Consider the following 17,560-nt stretch of genomic DNA (forward strand, 5'->3'; position numbering starts at 1 on the left):
GTATCCATATTCATCAAGGATACCTACACCTCCAGGTTAGTGGCGCAGCATGATACCTCCGAGATCATCCATGTGCAACTAACATCAGGCAAATCTGCAATGCAAATTGTGGCCTGCTACAGATCACCCTCCATGACCCAGGACCACCACTCCGCCTTTCTGTAGACACTGGAAAACATGAAGGTCCTACTGAACACACTGATATTGGGCAATTTCAATTACCCTACCGTTAACTGGGAAAACTACTCAAGTACAAACTCCCAGGTCCAGCGCTTCCTGGAATTCATCAACTCAAATGCCCTGGATCAGCTGGTAAACTCCCCTACCAGAGGTGTGAACATATTGGACCTGGTCATCACCAACATGGGCGACAGAAGTTCCAAATCGGAGGTCAACCCATCATTGGTTAGATCAGACCATAAACTAATCACTCTGGATGTCCACACCACACCTCCACCTCCAACCGAGGAAACCACAGTGAAAAACTTTTCTATAGCAAACTTCATCTTACTTAAGACAGAGTTGGTAAGTTTCACAGCCCCCACGCAAAAGGATAACAGTGTCCAAGATGCAGGAACCTTTACAAATGCACTCTATGAGCACCTACAATGATGCATGGATCATGCCATCCCTTGCAAAACCAAGACTCACTCCCCTAAGAGAAGGAAACCAGTCTGGTGGACCCCTGGCATAAACAGGCTATACAATAGAAGGAGGAAACTAGTTCAGAAAAAAGCAAATCCCAAGAAGAAATGACATCCCTGCCATCAGTAAAAAACTAAGGTCCCTCATAAAATCCTCCAAGGCTAACTTCAAAAGAAAAATAGCCAAGGATTTGAAAGATAACCACAAAGCCTTCTTTAGCTATGTCAAGAATCTAAGTGGCAACTTGCAGATATGCTCTGAGCTAGTGCAATATAGCACAAAATATACTGAACCCACTGATATTGCCAACATCGTGGCAGATAGATTCAGTGCAAACTTCACCTGCCTCTCACACCCAAAAGGGCCCACAACAATACTGGAAAAGTGTAGTGTCCCAGAAATCATAGATGCACAGGTGAAAACAGCCCTTTCAAAAGCCATAAGAACAGCATCAATGGTGCCAGATGATGTCCCAGGCTGTGTCCTGCACGAACTACTGAATGAACTAACCCCCCCTCACATTAACACACTGTTCAACTCTCCACAGGCTATGTGCCCATAGAATGGCTCACAGTAACGGTTATTCTGCTCCACAAATGAGGGGCCACAACTGACCCTTGTAACTATCGCCCCATAAGCCTGACTAGCCTGGTTTCCAAGGCATAGAGCGCATCATCATGGAACGGTCAGTGTAGGGCATTTGTTTGAGGCCAGTAATCCTCTTTGTGAGGTACTTCTGTGGCCTTTCCAGCTGCTGCAGATGTCTTGTGAGGTACATTCCGAAAGGGACGTTGCACTCTATAATGGGTCTAATGAGTGTCGAGTAGAAGGGAACAATGACCTCTTTTTTCCTGGATGAGAACCCAAGCTGCCTACATTTCTTGGATCATCTCACTGATTTGTCAGGGGAACAGGTTACCAGGCAGCAGATATGGGCCATTTATATCGACATGCTGGACAGATCAGAACAGTTGAGGGGTAGGACTATGCATACAGCTTACTACTTAAACATTTTGCCACAGTCTGTACAGTTGATGGTTATGATTATGCTTACAGCGTACTATCTGAACATTCTAGCAAAGTCTGTACAGTTGTGGGGTATGGTTATGCATACAACTTACTACCACTCCCGGGATTCAAACCCCTGCTGGGTGTGGTAAAAATATTGCAGTTGACATAACAGTACACTGTACTGTTATAGAATTGGTATAAAGTATTCCAATGGTTTCTAAGTCTCCCTCAGTTGTTCTATATGACTGACCTCTTGGGACTTCCAACATTGTTATACTGAACTTCCTACACATTTTAACTGCGTTCAACAGTGTGGGTAACACTGCTTAATGCAACAGTACTATTTATAGAATGCAACACTACAACAACATATGAAAGTAGAATGTACACAAACACTCCAGGGGTTATACTTTTATTCACAAGATATTACACCTTTATTTCCACACAACCTATATGACAGTGGTCTATATTAGAACACCAAACTTTTAAAATTTCGAGAGTTCTAATATCAAACCCTATTAATCAAAAATTTAAAACATCAAACATACAGAGCAGCAAATTTTTTCCTAGGGAAAAAAAATTGCTGCTCCAAAACACATACACACAACACAAGCACACCAAACGAACAGCAATCCACACATATACACCTAAACTCTTACACCTAACCCTACACTAAACTATACATACACCACTAACTATCCACTTACCTTAACCCAAACCCTAACCCTAAAGTCCATCACTATCGCACAGTCACCTCACCCATGCCCTAACCTTAACTCACCTACCCTACCCTAACCCTCACATCCACACAATCGCACACTTACCTAACCGGCTTCCTAACCCTAACCCACCTAACCCGCCCAAACCCTCACTTCCACACAATCGCACACATACCTGAACCCGACCCGTAACTTTCCACCTCAGCACCGAAAATACCGAAGCAACAGAAACGGACAATCAAATTCTTTCCCTAGGAAAACATTTGGTTTTCTGTTTCTTCAATATTTTCAGCGTTCGCTGAAAATGGGTCAATATTAGAACACTCAAAATTTTGAAAGTTCTGTGTTCTAATATAGACCCTATGATAGTATTCCTGCCATATTGTCTGGTTTATTCAGTACATCCCATACACAATACATGTTTATACTGGTACAACAATTTCTAGAACTGTTATATCTTTTTTCTTATGACAATACATGCAAGATTATTACTAACCTGCCTCACGATGCAGCCTTTGCAGCCTAGCAGCATGGGCTTGCTGGTTCACAGCCCACTCATCTGCAGCTGTCAGAGAAATACAGTGATATTTAGCCATTACCTATCCATAGTATACACAAGCTAGGCAATCATTATTTACGTAGTAGAATGGGTACTTAGTGCTGGGGCATTGAGCATCTGCCTCGCTTCTTGGATCCACTGCTCCAAGAGATCACCCCTCCACTGCTTCAGGTCAGCATGGTGATGCCTGACCTGCTCACCAGTTCGGGGGATACCAGTGGCATTGGTGAGGTCACGGGCAAGACTGTCCCAGGCCTCCACTTTATACTGAGAGCTCTGGTACTGGCCCTACAGTAGTCTCTCCTCATGGTGTTTTACCAGGAGCCATAACATGAATCTGGACTCCTGGGTGCCCCTGCACTGTGCTCTAAATCGAGTGCTTTCCCCAACTCCAGCCATTCTGCTTATAGTAGGGAGCTGCAACCAGTTATGGGAATTATTGGCGCTTGTGGGGTTTAAATATGCCAGATTTCCTGCACTTTACCATGATTGGACAGTTCTGAAAAGGCTAAGCTATGGGCGCACCTGCTTACCTAATGTTGGTATTGCTTAAAGGGGTATACCCCAGGGCAGATTGAGTTAGCAAGCCTACACATTGAGCTGTGCAATGCTTAGTGTTGCTTAATATTTAATTAGCAATATATTTTCCTTTTGACATTGATTTATTATTTGTTACATGTTATATTTTTGTCTGGTATCTATGATTTATGTGTATGTACACTGTATGGGGTCCTGGGGACTTCAGTACTTTATTACAATAACACCTCACATCTGGCCTTACTACAGTACTCCAGTTCACATATTTACGTTATGTAGTAGGTTATACAACATCACACTGTACATGGATTCATTTCACATGTTCAGTTTGATTATCCCATGGTGAGGATTTGTTTGTTGAAACCTCATTTTTTAGGTACTACAATGACAGCTAAGTGGTTAACTGCTGTGAGTGTAGTATATAGGGTCTTGGGTTCAAGACTTGCCGAGGCTGCTTGTTTTGTTGCTGGGTAGAACACGGGTCGTTGAATACAGAATAATTAAGGCCCTTTAAAGAAGTTCTAAGCGGGTTTGCATGGCAGTAAACACTGCTAACTTCCAGTTACAATTTCTTACACTCAGTTAGCTTCTAAATTGCTTAGTCTGCGTAGGCAGTTCTTACCCCAGCACAAACACACTTAAACATGCTTACTTTTGTTTACATATCCTTACCACTGCTTATTTGTGCTTAAACCTGCTTACTTGTGCCTTATTCATTTTGACACTGACACTTCACATGTGCATTTCCTGCAGTACTCCAGTTCATAAATATATGTTATTTAGTGGGTTTTGCAACAAAAATATTAGTTATAATGTCTTTGTCATGTAAAATACCCTGTGCTGCAGTGGGACTCAAACCGGGAATGCCTGCTCATTAGGCGAATACTCTGCCCACTACACTATTGCTGTGCTGCTTCATTTGCATATATCTTCCTTGTTATCCTCTTCAGCCTCTTAAGCTGCTTTAACCATAGCTAAACAATGGGCACACCCACGCACCTACAATTAGCTGTACTTGGATTTAAAAAAAGGGGGTTTCTTCATTTAATTTTTATGTACTGTTGCTGTTATACACATGGTGAATTGTTGGTGGGGATATTCGAACACCTGTGAATGATCTCACTCATTTCTTACCAATTTCTGCTGTTCTACATTGCAGGGGCATGTTTAATCTGAGAGCTGTGCTCTCAGACATGCCCCCATGCACTTGTACACAGTCTCTGTAAGCCTAGGTGCTCGGGCAGCGGAGCCTTCATTAATATGCATGGTGTGTTGCCGTCCTTCTCCTAAATGGGCACTTCTATGCAGGACTAAGCTAGTCCTGCATGGAAGGTTAGTGAATCTGGGGGATAGTTTGTGTGACAGTAAGACTAATGCACATACAGTAATAATTAAAATATTAACAACACAATAAATTGTCATGATTGTTAAGGAAGGCATTTGACAATATTATACTAGTATGTATTTCAAAGACTATGATTTCACATTGTGATTACTTAAATATTACACTTCATTAGCTGTAGTAGAATATATTCTGATGTTCATATTGCACATGTATGGAGTGGTGACTCAGTCCTGACTATTGCACATTCAGGAAGTAATACCATAAAAAATCAGGCTAACTGTACCAGTTATTGAAGCAATTTGCCAGAATGATTACTATAGATGATACTTCACATCAACTGGCATACTCTGATTATTCACTGTCAAGTCTGGCATACAAGTTCAGCAGCCTTATGGATAGAGGGAAGTGCCTGTTCAGTCTAGATGCTTTGTAGTGTAAGCTGTGATACCACATGCCAGAGGAAAGGTGGAGTATATGCCATGGCCAGGGTGAGTGGGATCGTCAATTTTCTTCCTAGCCCTTCCCACACACTGAGTCATGTGCAGATCATCCTGGATGGGAGCGAGGAAGCAATGACTTTTTCTGCTGTCCTCACTACCCTCAGGAGAGCCTTGTGGTCAGATGCTTTGCAGTTCCCATACCAAATTGTGATGTTATTTGAGAGGATGCACTCAATAGTCCCCCTGTAGAAGGCTTTGAGGATGGACTGAGACAGGTTTGCCTTTCTCAGTTTCTGTAGGAAATGCAGATGTTGTTGTGCCTTCTTCACTGTGTAGCTAATATGAGTTGACCAGAATAGGTCATCTAAGATTTGTACCCCCACGAACGTGGTGCTTTTGACTCTTTACACTGCAATCCCTTTAATTTCCAGAGGTCGATGTATCTCCTGAGTCATCCTGAAGTCCACTATTAATTCATTGGTCTTGGTTACATTTAAGGCCAGATTGTTGCTGTCACACCAGCCTATTAGATGCTCCAGTTCATCCCTGTAGCTGTTTCCTTATCATTTCTAGCAACATGTCCGAGAAGAGTCAAATAACACTATTTATTCCACTGTTTAAAGCACTTTTCGTCAGTCTGATAGCAAACTTCTTCAGAAACAGTTACAGCGACAAAAAAACCTTCCTTATAAGTAAGACAAGTGATCAGCATTCACCAATTGCATCACTTTGTTCTACTTAAGCAAACACACTTTAAAATTAAAGTGACAACTGCTGATAACCAGTAATAAAACAACATTAAAGTATATAAACACATTAAAGTATGTAAACATGTCTACAACAGTGACCACAATACACAAAGGTAAAAACATTAAAAGTTATTTTGTATAACCCAACCATTGACAGAAATAATATATGTTTAAGTAGAACAACGTGATGCAATTGGTGAATGCTGATCACCTGTCTTACTTATAAGGAAGGTTTTTTATTGCTGTAAATGTTTCTGAAGAAGTTTGCTATCAGGCTGATGAAAAGCGCTTTAAACAGTGGAATAAATAGTGTTATTTGACTCTTCTCAGACTGTGTTTCTGGTTTTTCAAACCTGTTTTTGGATTTATTTAGTTTATTGCTTTGTTTGTGTTCTCCTTATCATTTCTGGCAAGACCTATGACAGTGGTATCATCTGCGAACTTGATGATTTTGTTGGATTCATGCTTAGCCATGCAGTTGTGTGTCAACAAGGTGAACAGCACAGAAATCAGGATGCAGCCCTGAGGAACAGGCATACTCAATGTAATACTGATTGAGCTATTTCCCACACTTACTTTCTGGGATCTGTTGATGAGAAAATCCAGTATCCAGTTACATAAGGAGGTGTTGATGCCCAGCTGGATTAGCTTCAATATCAGATTCTGGAGGATGATGATGTTAAAGACAGAACTAAAATCGACGAACAGCATTTTGACATAGCAATTCTTGTTCTCTAGATATGCCAATGATTCATGAAGTGCTATAGCTATTGCATCAGCTGTGCAGAGGTTAGATCTATAAGCAAACTGTAATGTATCCAGTATTGCAGGTAGGCTTGAAGAGATATAGTTCTTAATCAACTGCTCAAAATATTTCATTACTGTTGATGTAAGAGCAACTGGCTGGTAATCATTTAGGCTTGTTAGTTGGGATTTCTTAGGTAAGGGAATGATTGGCGTATTTTTGAAGCAACTGGGTACAATGGCTAGCTGCAGAGATGTGATAAATGTATCTGTTAGTACAGTGGACAGTTGGGTAGCACAGTCTCTTAGAACCCTTCCCATAATATTATTAGGACCAGCTGCTTTTCTTGGGTTTACACCCATCAGGGTCTTCAGAACATCAGATATTCTTAGACATAGCACCTCCTCAGCCTGTTCAACAGGGAGCTTATTTGGCCCAGAGTTGTTGTCCATATCAAATCTGATGAAGTAGGTGTTTAAGTTGTTCACAAATTCTGTGTTGTCATCACATGGGGAGGATGCAAAGTTGTAGTTGGCTATGGCTTGTATGCCATGCCAGAGAAGTCTGAAGTCCGTTTGGTCAGAAAAGTACCCCTACATTTTACATCCATTGGTCCTCTTGGTCTCCTTTATACCTCTACTTAGATTTGCTCTGGCCTGCCTTAGTGCATTCTTTTCTTTTCTTTTGATTTAAATGCAACATTTTCTGCCTTTGGTAGCTCATATACTTCACCAGATAGCCAAGGCTTCTGATTAGCGCACTTAGTGATAGTTCTGATGACTGTTACATCATCAATACATTTTGAAAAATAGGCCATTACAGATTCTCTATAGTCCTCCAGGTCAATATGGTGGTTCTTTACAGCTACATTTGTTTATTTATTTAATATTTGTTTACCAGGATACTCGGCTGGACAACTGGTGTCCATTTTCAGAGGAGTCCTGGGGAGAAAAGCTCCAGACATTACAGCAAGTGAAATAATGATAGAGATTAGTTACAAAAGTATAAAATGAGATGAAAAGAAAGAATTTTACAGTAGCATAATAGGAAACATAGTAGACAAAACGTATACAGTAGTCTTAGTGTAGTAGAACATATAACAAAGCATTTGCAGGTCTTAGCAATATATACAATATGTATAGAAAGTTAGGTTGTAGTTATGTATACAATATGTACAGATATCATTGGTTGTTAGACAAGTTGGTGAAACCCAGAGCATAAGGGAGAAACAGTACGGTCGGCAATAAGGTAAACTTTAGGAGCTGGTGTGATTTCAGTGGGGTGGGTTGCAGTTATGAAGGCGGTTTAAATTCAAGCCCGTGTAATATTTGTAGGGATTAGCATTGGTGGAAGTGAGATTTGGCATTATTTGCAAACTTTACTATTTTGTTATAGCAGGTAGTAAGTTTGTTTAGGTCAGTTTTATATATGCTTTTGCTTGTAAGCACTGGGGATGCATAAAGTAGTGTGGACAGGAGGTGAGTTCTGGCATTGTCAATTTGAGCCTAGGAGTTAAGTAACTTCTTGCAGTGATAAAGGTTGCCTAGTTTGTTTGTGTACTTTGGAGATGGTTGTAGAGATGTGTTTACTGAATTTTAGTTGAGGGTCAATTTTAAGTCCTAGTAGTTTGGCCTTTGATACTAGGGAGATTTCTGTCTTGTTATTTGAGAGTATAAATTGAGGTCACTGGGCTTTGGTTGGTGAAATAACATAAGTTGAGTTTTCTTAGGATTTAATATTAGTTGTGCCTTATTTAGCCAATTTTCTTTTTCTGTAAAGGATTCTTTGGCTTTTTGCTGGAGGAGCTGGATATTTGTGGCTACGCAGATAAAGGTTGTGTCATCTGCATATCGGACTATGTCTGCTTTAGTTGTAGCTAAGTGAAGTTGATTTGTAAAGATGTTGAAGAGAAGGGGACCTAAAATAGAACCCTGTGGGATTGCAAGTGTGATGGGGAGTGGGGGGGATATGGAGTTGAGCCATTTGACAGACTGTTGGCGGTTGTCTAAATAACTTTGGAACCAGAGTAGGGAGGGGCTATCGATGTTAAGGTTAGATAGGTAGGTTAGAAGTTTATTATGGGTAACAGTATTAAATGCTTTGGATAGAGCTGGAAGGTAGTGGAGACTATGTTGCTTTGGTTCTTGAGGGAGTTTATAGTGTTGCTGAAGCTAATTAGGGCTATGGTGGCACTGTGGAATGGGCAGAATTCGTGTTGGGATTTGGATAGGAGATTGTTACAGAGAAGGTAGGTGTGGAGCTGGTGGTGGATACACTTTTCTAAGATCTTTGACAGAGGTGAGAGGATCACAATGGGACAGTAGTTGGTGAGGTCAGTACAAGGGCCACCTTTGTAAAGTGGAATGATGATTCAGGTCTTCCACAAGGATGGGACAGTTTTTTTCTTTAATGGATCTGTTTATTAGTAGTGAGATGGGGAAAGCTATGGCCTGGGATACAAGTTGAAGATATTCAGCAGGAAGACTGTCAGCTGCTAGGGTGGTTGATTTGAGTCTGGATAAGTATTTTTGAATAATGGCGGTTGGAACTGGTGTGAGGGAGAAGGGTGTGGTGTTATAAAGGGCTTTAGAGGTTTCTGATGGGTTGAGAGTATTTGTACTGTTTATAAGTTTGAGTATAGAGGTGGTAAAGTATTTGTTAAAGTTGGTGGCTATGTCTGAGTTTGTGCCATCTATATTGGGGGGGGGGGGGGCTTTCCAGGCTGGAGTTGTTCACTGCAGCCCAGAATTATCCTAATTTGTTTTTTTCACCTTATTACGTAATTTAAGGTAGTTTTGCCAAGTTGTGAGTATCTTATGCTGCCGCCAGATTTTCCAGGCTTTATCCCTGTTTTTGAGTTGATTTTTCTAGTCAGGGAGCAGGATAATTATGTAATCTAATGGTTTTGATTGGGGCTAGGTGGTTGCGGATGTTTAGAAATGTGTTGTTAAATTATTCGACTGCTTTGTCAAGTAGGAAGTATTTGACAGGAGACCAGTTACTGGCTTTTAGGGCTTCTAAGAATTGAACTGTAGTGAAGTTCTTATGGGATCGGGTTTGTAGTGTGGAGGGTTGATTATGAGGTTTTAGTTTTTGTCTTAGGATAAATGTGGGGTTGTGGTCACTGAGAGAGTCAGGCAATGCATCACACTGGTGAGCATTATTAGGTTGATTTGTGAGGATCCAGTCTAAAATGAATTCTCTTTTGGTGGTCTTGTCAATGCAGATAGGTGAATGTATGAGTTGGGTAAAGTTATACAGGTTAATATGGTTGGTGGGAGTTAATCAATGGATAGAGTTCCAGTGTAGATTGGTGTCACCTTAGACTAAGGTTTCATGGGGGAGAGAGTGGGAGGCCCAATGTAGGACTGATGTTAGGGTGTTTTGGTTATTGTCAGGGGGTATATATACATATATATATATATATATATATATATATATATATATATATATATATATATATATATATATATATATATTTTTTTTTTTTTTTTTTTTTTTCAGAGTATGCTTAGATGCTTATGTTGGTTAAGGTGGAGTTTCCTGAAAATGGTCGCTGCATTATTGGAGTCTGAGGAGTTGTATTGTAGGAGCTGGAGTTTTAAGCTGGTTTTGTAAGTCAGGACAAAACCACCATCTCTTTTACTGAGTCTATCAGTCCTTAGGATGTTGTATCCAGGTGGGGTCATTTGGTTATCTTTGACCAGTTTGTACATTCAAAGAAGTTCTGTAGTGCCAAGACTGCTCCCTCAGGCCATATCCTTACTTGTTTGGTTGTAGTCTTGCCCCTTTTCAGCAGTGATGTGTATGCAGGAAGCAGCATGATGGCCAGAAGGTCTGAGTTACCCAGATGTGGATAAGGTACTGTTTTGTAGGACAGTTTTACATTTGTGTACACCTTATCCAGAATGTTCTCTCCTCTTGTTGCAAAGTTCACATGTTGATGGTAATGGGGTAATACGGATTTCAAGTCAGTTTTTTTTTAAATCACCTACAATTATATGGGCAAAATCAGGGTTCTTATTCTGGAGGTCATTTATTGACAGATACAGAATGTTCAATGTCACATTGGTAATAGCACTAGGTGGGATGTAAACAGCTGTTATGCTCACTCCATTGATTTCCCTAGGCAAGTAGAAGGGTTTGCATTTTAATGACATGAGCTCAATGTTCTCTGAGCCATGAGAGGTGATTATTTCACAGTTTACACAGCAGCTGTTGTGGATATACACACAAACACCCCCTCCATGAGATTTACCACAGAGAGACTGATTTCTTTCACCATAAAATAATGACATCCCCTCCACATATATTGTACTATCATTTATACTGGAGTTCAGCTAACTTTTTGCTTCCCTAAATTTGCTTCTTGATAGCAGCACTACCCACCTGATAACTCATTATATTTTCATGCTGATTAAATGGGTTCTACTATGAAACATCTGCTTCTAAAAAGTATACAGTTCAAAAGAATACCTGAGAACCAAGAGGGAACAAAACTCCTTTTTTCATGTTTTTCAGAAGGGGCCGAAATGTATATATACAAATTCCAGTGTTGCAGCAACTCAAAGAAGGGAGAAATCTCCCTAAAAAGTGAATCAGCGCTTGTGCACAATTGGAAAATCACACCAGCAATGATTTCTTATGGTGAAATACATTCAGAGTTATGCTATTAGAGATCTCCGTTGCTTATTTTAAAGCTGTCTCGCTATGTTAAACCCATTTAACATAGCGAGACAGTGTTTAAAAAAAACGAGTTATACTAATGGAAAAAAGTCCGGGCGACCGGACCTTTTTCCATTAGTATAACTCGATTTACAACGGGCACGCTGGCCAATCAGCATGCACGTTTTGGGGGGATCATGGTATAATAATAATTAATAATAATATCAAAAAACAAGAAATCAAACATATTTTTAAGAAATCCAGCTTACATCTTTTTTTTTTTTTTCCCTAGAAGATAAAAACTCCTCTAGGTTGTCAAGGCTAGTTTAAAGTATGCAAAAGCTCAAAATTCATTGGTGGTCACACTGCTTTAATTAAATGTGTTCTGCAAGAAAGAGCAATTACCTTACAGAATGTATTTAAATATTGATAAGGCTTTTCTGTTTATTGCAATCTTGTATATTAAATCCTTTATTTCATCCTGCTTTTTTGATTATAATAACAAATCCATAGCTGGAAAATCCAACCCTTCTTCAGATTTAATTAATTGCAAACCAGCATACATTCAGATGTTAAATACTGCAACTATAGCTGTATACAACAATGACATTTATTACAATGACATAGCAGTGATCACACTGTAAAACTAAAAATGAAAAGTTTCAATAGCATCTAGAATGTATGGACTTGTTTTTCTTGCAACAGGCAGACTATTTAAAAAAAGTACTGCATGTAGGACAGAAGATACTGAGAGAGTGCAGCTCACCGTCACATGCTTACATAACTCAGAAACATGTCATTACTCTTAGAAGTCTACTGCTTGTATTGCATCACTGTGGTTCAGGTTCAACAGTGCATTCATCATTACTGACTGCACTGTTATGATCTCTTCTAGCTGTAGGACTGGCTGGTGTTATCAGTTTCACTTAAAGGTTTAAGGCTGGGTAAAAAATTGCAAAAAATAAATTTTGCAAGTTAAATGAAAAGCTTCACATGTTTATCCATGAAGCTGCTTACCACATCTCAACTTTCTAATACTTTATACTTTATATATTAATATATTATATACTAAACATTATAATATTTTAATACTAAAATTAATGTTGATTCACAAACAAAACTGCTAGGTGCAATAATAGACAGCAACCTAAGATTTAACCTACATATAGCACAAACAATTAAGAAAGGTCACAAAAAATGGGTACTCGCAGAAATAAAAAGTATCTAACTAACACCTGTATGTGTTAACCTAGAGTATTTAAGTAACACCCTAGTATCTAACTAACACCTCTTGGGTTGTCATTGCTAGAACCCATCTTCTATCAACACTTCTGTATGCTTCCCCAATTCTCTCCAACCTTAAAAAGACAGATTTAATTAAACTTGAAACATGCTACAATAAAATAGCTAAATTTGCAACTGACTGCCCACATCATACCCAGCACTGTCACTCCTTAAAGATACTCTCCTGGTTAGAACTCGTACAATGTCTCTCCTATAACAGATTAACCTTAGCACACAAACTAGTATATCAACCTGAAAAAAAACACCCTTCTAAATATTCTCCAGCTCCATACCACAAGTCAAAATATTCGCTCAGCAAATAAATCTCTACTACATGTGTCCAAATCCACTAATACGGCAGGGGACTCACTATTTTCTCATTTTGTAGCAACAAGGTGGAATTCATTACCTCACAGTATCAGAACCAACACAAATACCAACCATTTCAAAAAGATTCTTAAACATTATTTTAATGACACCAGGCTTTGTTCCTGTACTACTTCAGGATAACTAGTTTTAATAGTTTCTGGTCATACTTTTTCTTCTTCCCTGACCACCTCATAAGCTATGCTCACTCGCATGTCTATATAACCTCTAACCTCCTTTTTTATATCACATTTCCCTCCTACAAACTCTTCCTCAGCTGACTTTGAGAAACTACAATGCTACACTACAATAAGGAATTATATCAGATGATTGTACAATACAAATGTCAACTATTAACACCAAGTGTTCTCCATTGTACAGGATCCAATAAAGGCAGTCCCACAAACCGTTGATGGATAATAACAGTAATAACAGTAAATCTCTGTCAGAAAAAAACTATTCAGTCCACAACCAATCAATAATTAGTATAATTTATTAAAATACAATGCGAAATAGATTTAGCGCTTTCATTTCCAATACAGGAAACTTCATCAGAATGAATAGTATTGTTCTACTTACATATTTATATTGTTCTGTACTAATTAATTGCAATTCAATTCATTGCAATTAAGACATTTCAATTAAAACATTCAAATCCCTGTGGCTGAAAATGAAGCTGCAGTACACCATATATAAACAAAACAAGACAAGACATGAAATATGTGCAAAGAATAATTTCTATGTATAAGTATATAAATATATATATATATATAAATATATATAAAAAGATGTATATAGAGACACATAACTATCTAAGAATATAACAATATGCATATGTTGTCATACATCATTAAAACCTGTGTATTTTAAAATTTTATATAAAAAAACTTTTGGAAAGAAAACATGTAAACTGAACAACATAATATATGTATAATAGATGTACAACCAGTCTCTTCAGCTAGAGTTCATAATACAGTGGTCCCTAATATATGCCCCTCATTTCATAATATGAAACACAAATATAAAAATATATTATATTGTGTGTATATATATATATATATATATATATATATATATATATATGTGTGTGTGTGTGTGTATGTATATTTTATATAGAAAATAATAGTAATGTAATAAAAATGATTTTTAAAGTTAATTTTGAATAATGTAATAATAATATGATAAAATTGTAATAGTAGTAAAATTGACGTTGATACTGACACTGATAACTAGAAATTTTATAATTTTATATAAGTTTTGCATGTAAGTTCTGTATATTATGCATTAAATTATCGTGCCTGCTTAATGAACTATTGATTCTTGTTCATAACTTTTCTTTTGTTGATTTTAACTTTGTTAGCCCTTAACCTTAGGGCAGGTAAAAGTGACACATAATCATTCATTCTTGGGGGTGTATTGGAATCCAGTCGCAATTGCCATATCAGTTCTCTGTAACTTAACTGGTTTTCCCAATCTCCCCCTCTACTATCCCTAGGTAACATTTCCAAAATCCAAAATTTAAAATTAGCTTCCCTACATGACAATGTGAGTCTATAAAGTGCATTTGTTTCCTTTTTCCTGTTGACATCATAAATATGCTCATATATTCTTTGTCTTAAATGTCTTTCTGTCTTCACTACGTAATAAGCCCAACAATAGGTACAGAAGACTAAATATACTATCCCTCTTGTATAACAAGTATAATGTTGTTTGCTCTTAAAACATAATGGAATAGTAGGTATTGATAGTTCACCTGTATTCAGTTTAAATGTGCATTGGGAGCATCTTCCACACCGGAAAGTTCCTTTTTTCTTATTCATTTCATCACTCTCCTGTCTAGTTTTCTCGAAAATATTCTTGAGGTTAGGACCGCTTCTGAGACTATAACAAAAGTGCCTATTAGGCATACTCTTAAAGATGTCCCATGTCTTATTTATAGCTCTTCTTATTAAGTTGGTGTTAGAATTATATGTCATAAAAAAAAGGGGGTAAGTTGATCTTTAATTTTGTTATGAATTTCACTACTTCTAACATCAACAGCGTTGTTGTCTATAATACAGTTATATGTTAACATCTATGTTATATCTATATTACCTATATTATATGTTAACACCTATGTTAACATATGTATTCAGTAGGGGTATATATCTAGTCCCCAACCCCTTAATCACCTCTTCCTTGAGAGAAATAATGACTGATTCTGGGTAGCCTATCTCCAAAAATAATTTATGCACATAGTCCATTTTTTTGATAAAATCAACATATTTGGATGTCATTCTGGCCACCCTGACCATTTGTCCTTTTATGATATTTTTCTTCTGTGGTGGGGGATGATTACTGTGGTAATGTAGATAGGAATTAGAGAAACAAGCCTTCCTAAAAATTCTTGACACATATTTTTTGTTCATATTATCTTTTAGAATAGTTACATCTAGATAATGTGTCTCTTCCATATTGAATTCATGTATAAATTTGAGGAACTGAGTGGAATTGTTGAAATGTTCCATAACCTTAGATACTTCTTCTTGTGAACCCTTCCACACAATCAATATATCATCCAAAAAACAAAAATATTTTTCTATGTTATCCATAAATGGAGAGTTAAACACAAAATGTAACTCCCAGTATAACATAGCTATATTTGCGAAAATTGGGGCACAAGCTGCCCCCATAGCTACGCTATACAACTGTTGGAAGATATCTCCTTGAAAATAAATGAAATTGTTTTTCAATACCAACTCAATATTCTCTAATACTAATCTGAACTCACTGTTATTCAAAAATTTAAATTCAGTTAACATAAACTCAAACCACTCTAGACCTATATTGTATGGAATCACAGAAAATAAATCTTTTACGTCCACAGTTAAAAATGAATAATGGGATTGATATTGTAGTTGATTAATCATGTTTAATAGATCCCATGAATCAATTAAAATGTGTGGATATAGTTTGTAAAAGGGCTTCAATTTTGTGTCGACATAAATAGCTAAAGGTTGGGTTTTTGAACCATCTGATGTCACAATAGGTCTTAATGGTGGATTTTCTGTATCCTTATGCATCTTAGGGATACCAAACATGGTGGACAAAAAAGTTTTTTCCACTTTGAAAAACCTATATAATTTATCATCAATTAAACCTTGTAATAAATTGTCTTCTATAATCAGGTCTATCTTTTTGTATGCTATATTGAGCTCATTTTTAGAAATGATGGTGTATCATCCCTGTACATTTAAAATATCCATCATTTTATTTAAATAAGACCATTTGTTCATTAATAAAACCCCTCCCCCTTTGTCAGGTTTCATAATTCTAACATCTGAATACTGGTGTTTAATTTCATCCAAGGTCATTTTTTCTTCTAAATTCAAGTTAGAATTACAATAACTATGTCTATTTTGATGGTAAATTTTGCTTACTTCCTTAATGACAACTTTTTCAAAATTACTAATGTCACTCTGCAAGGGGGGGGGGGGTTGTACATACTTTTCCTTACCAACTTGTCACACTGTCTGTTTGTATTATTTTGAGGCTCCTTTGTGGAAGCCAAGGCTTCCAAATTTAACTTTCTAGTAAATAGTTTTATGTCTAAAGTAATTTCTGCCACATCCATTCTTCTAGTTGGAACAAAAGTGAAGCGCTTTTTAAATAAAGAAAAATGCCTATCCTCAATTCTAATATCTGTATAGTTGCTGATGAAAAACTCACCATCTTGTTGATTAATACAATACAATATTGTGAGTGTTAAAATTAAAAGTATATACCCCACAATGTTCCTTTTCAGCCTCTGTATATACAATGGTATTATCAGATAATAATATGATATCATTTTCTGTCAATATTGGTGATTCCCCTGGTACCTCTGAATGTGTTTATTCGTAACCTGTGCATATGTTGGATGGGAGGGTAAATTGCGTATCCGTTCGGATCTTCTGGGTCCTTCTTGCCCTAAAGGGATATCATGGTCACTAAACTCCCCATTGTAATTATGTTTATGTGAACCAATATCACCTTCCATCTGTAAATCGTTGTTCCGCTGTTTCCATTGATAAGACCCAACAGTTTGATGGTTAGCTTGTGAGTAAACTTTCCTCTTAGAATAATCCCTAAACTGTTCTTTTGGGTGCCCCAAAGGGTAGGCCTGCTGATGTTCATAGGCTTTGTCATCCCTATCTAATTTACCCATCTTTCTTTTATGGTTTTTAACCATAATAGTATCAACGACATTAAAAACCCTTAAATAATTACATTTATGTTTTCATACAGTAAACAACAAATCTTCACATATTTCTTTGTTAGTTTTGTCTATCTTGTCATTCAACTCATCAATTAATTTATTATTGTTGTTAATCATAGCTCTCATTAAAGCTAAACCGCAGTTATTTAAAATTTCCACAATTTCTTTGTACAAAGTGGAACCCATAACAGTGCCATTAGGGAACTTATTAAGCCTAAGACCCTTAGGCACATGTTTCCTTTTTATGCATTCCATTAA

The sequence above is a fragment of the Protopterus annectens genome, chromosome 5.part1 (assembly GCF_019279795.1).
Source record: "Protopterus annectens isolate FY-2018-M chromosome 5.part1, PAN1.0, whole genome shotgun sequence".
Lineage (NCBI taxonomy): Eukaryota > Metazoa > Chordata > Ceratodontiformes > Protopteridae > Protopterus > Protopterus annectens.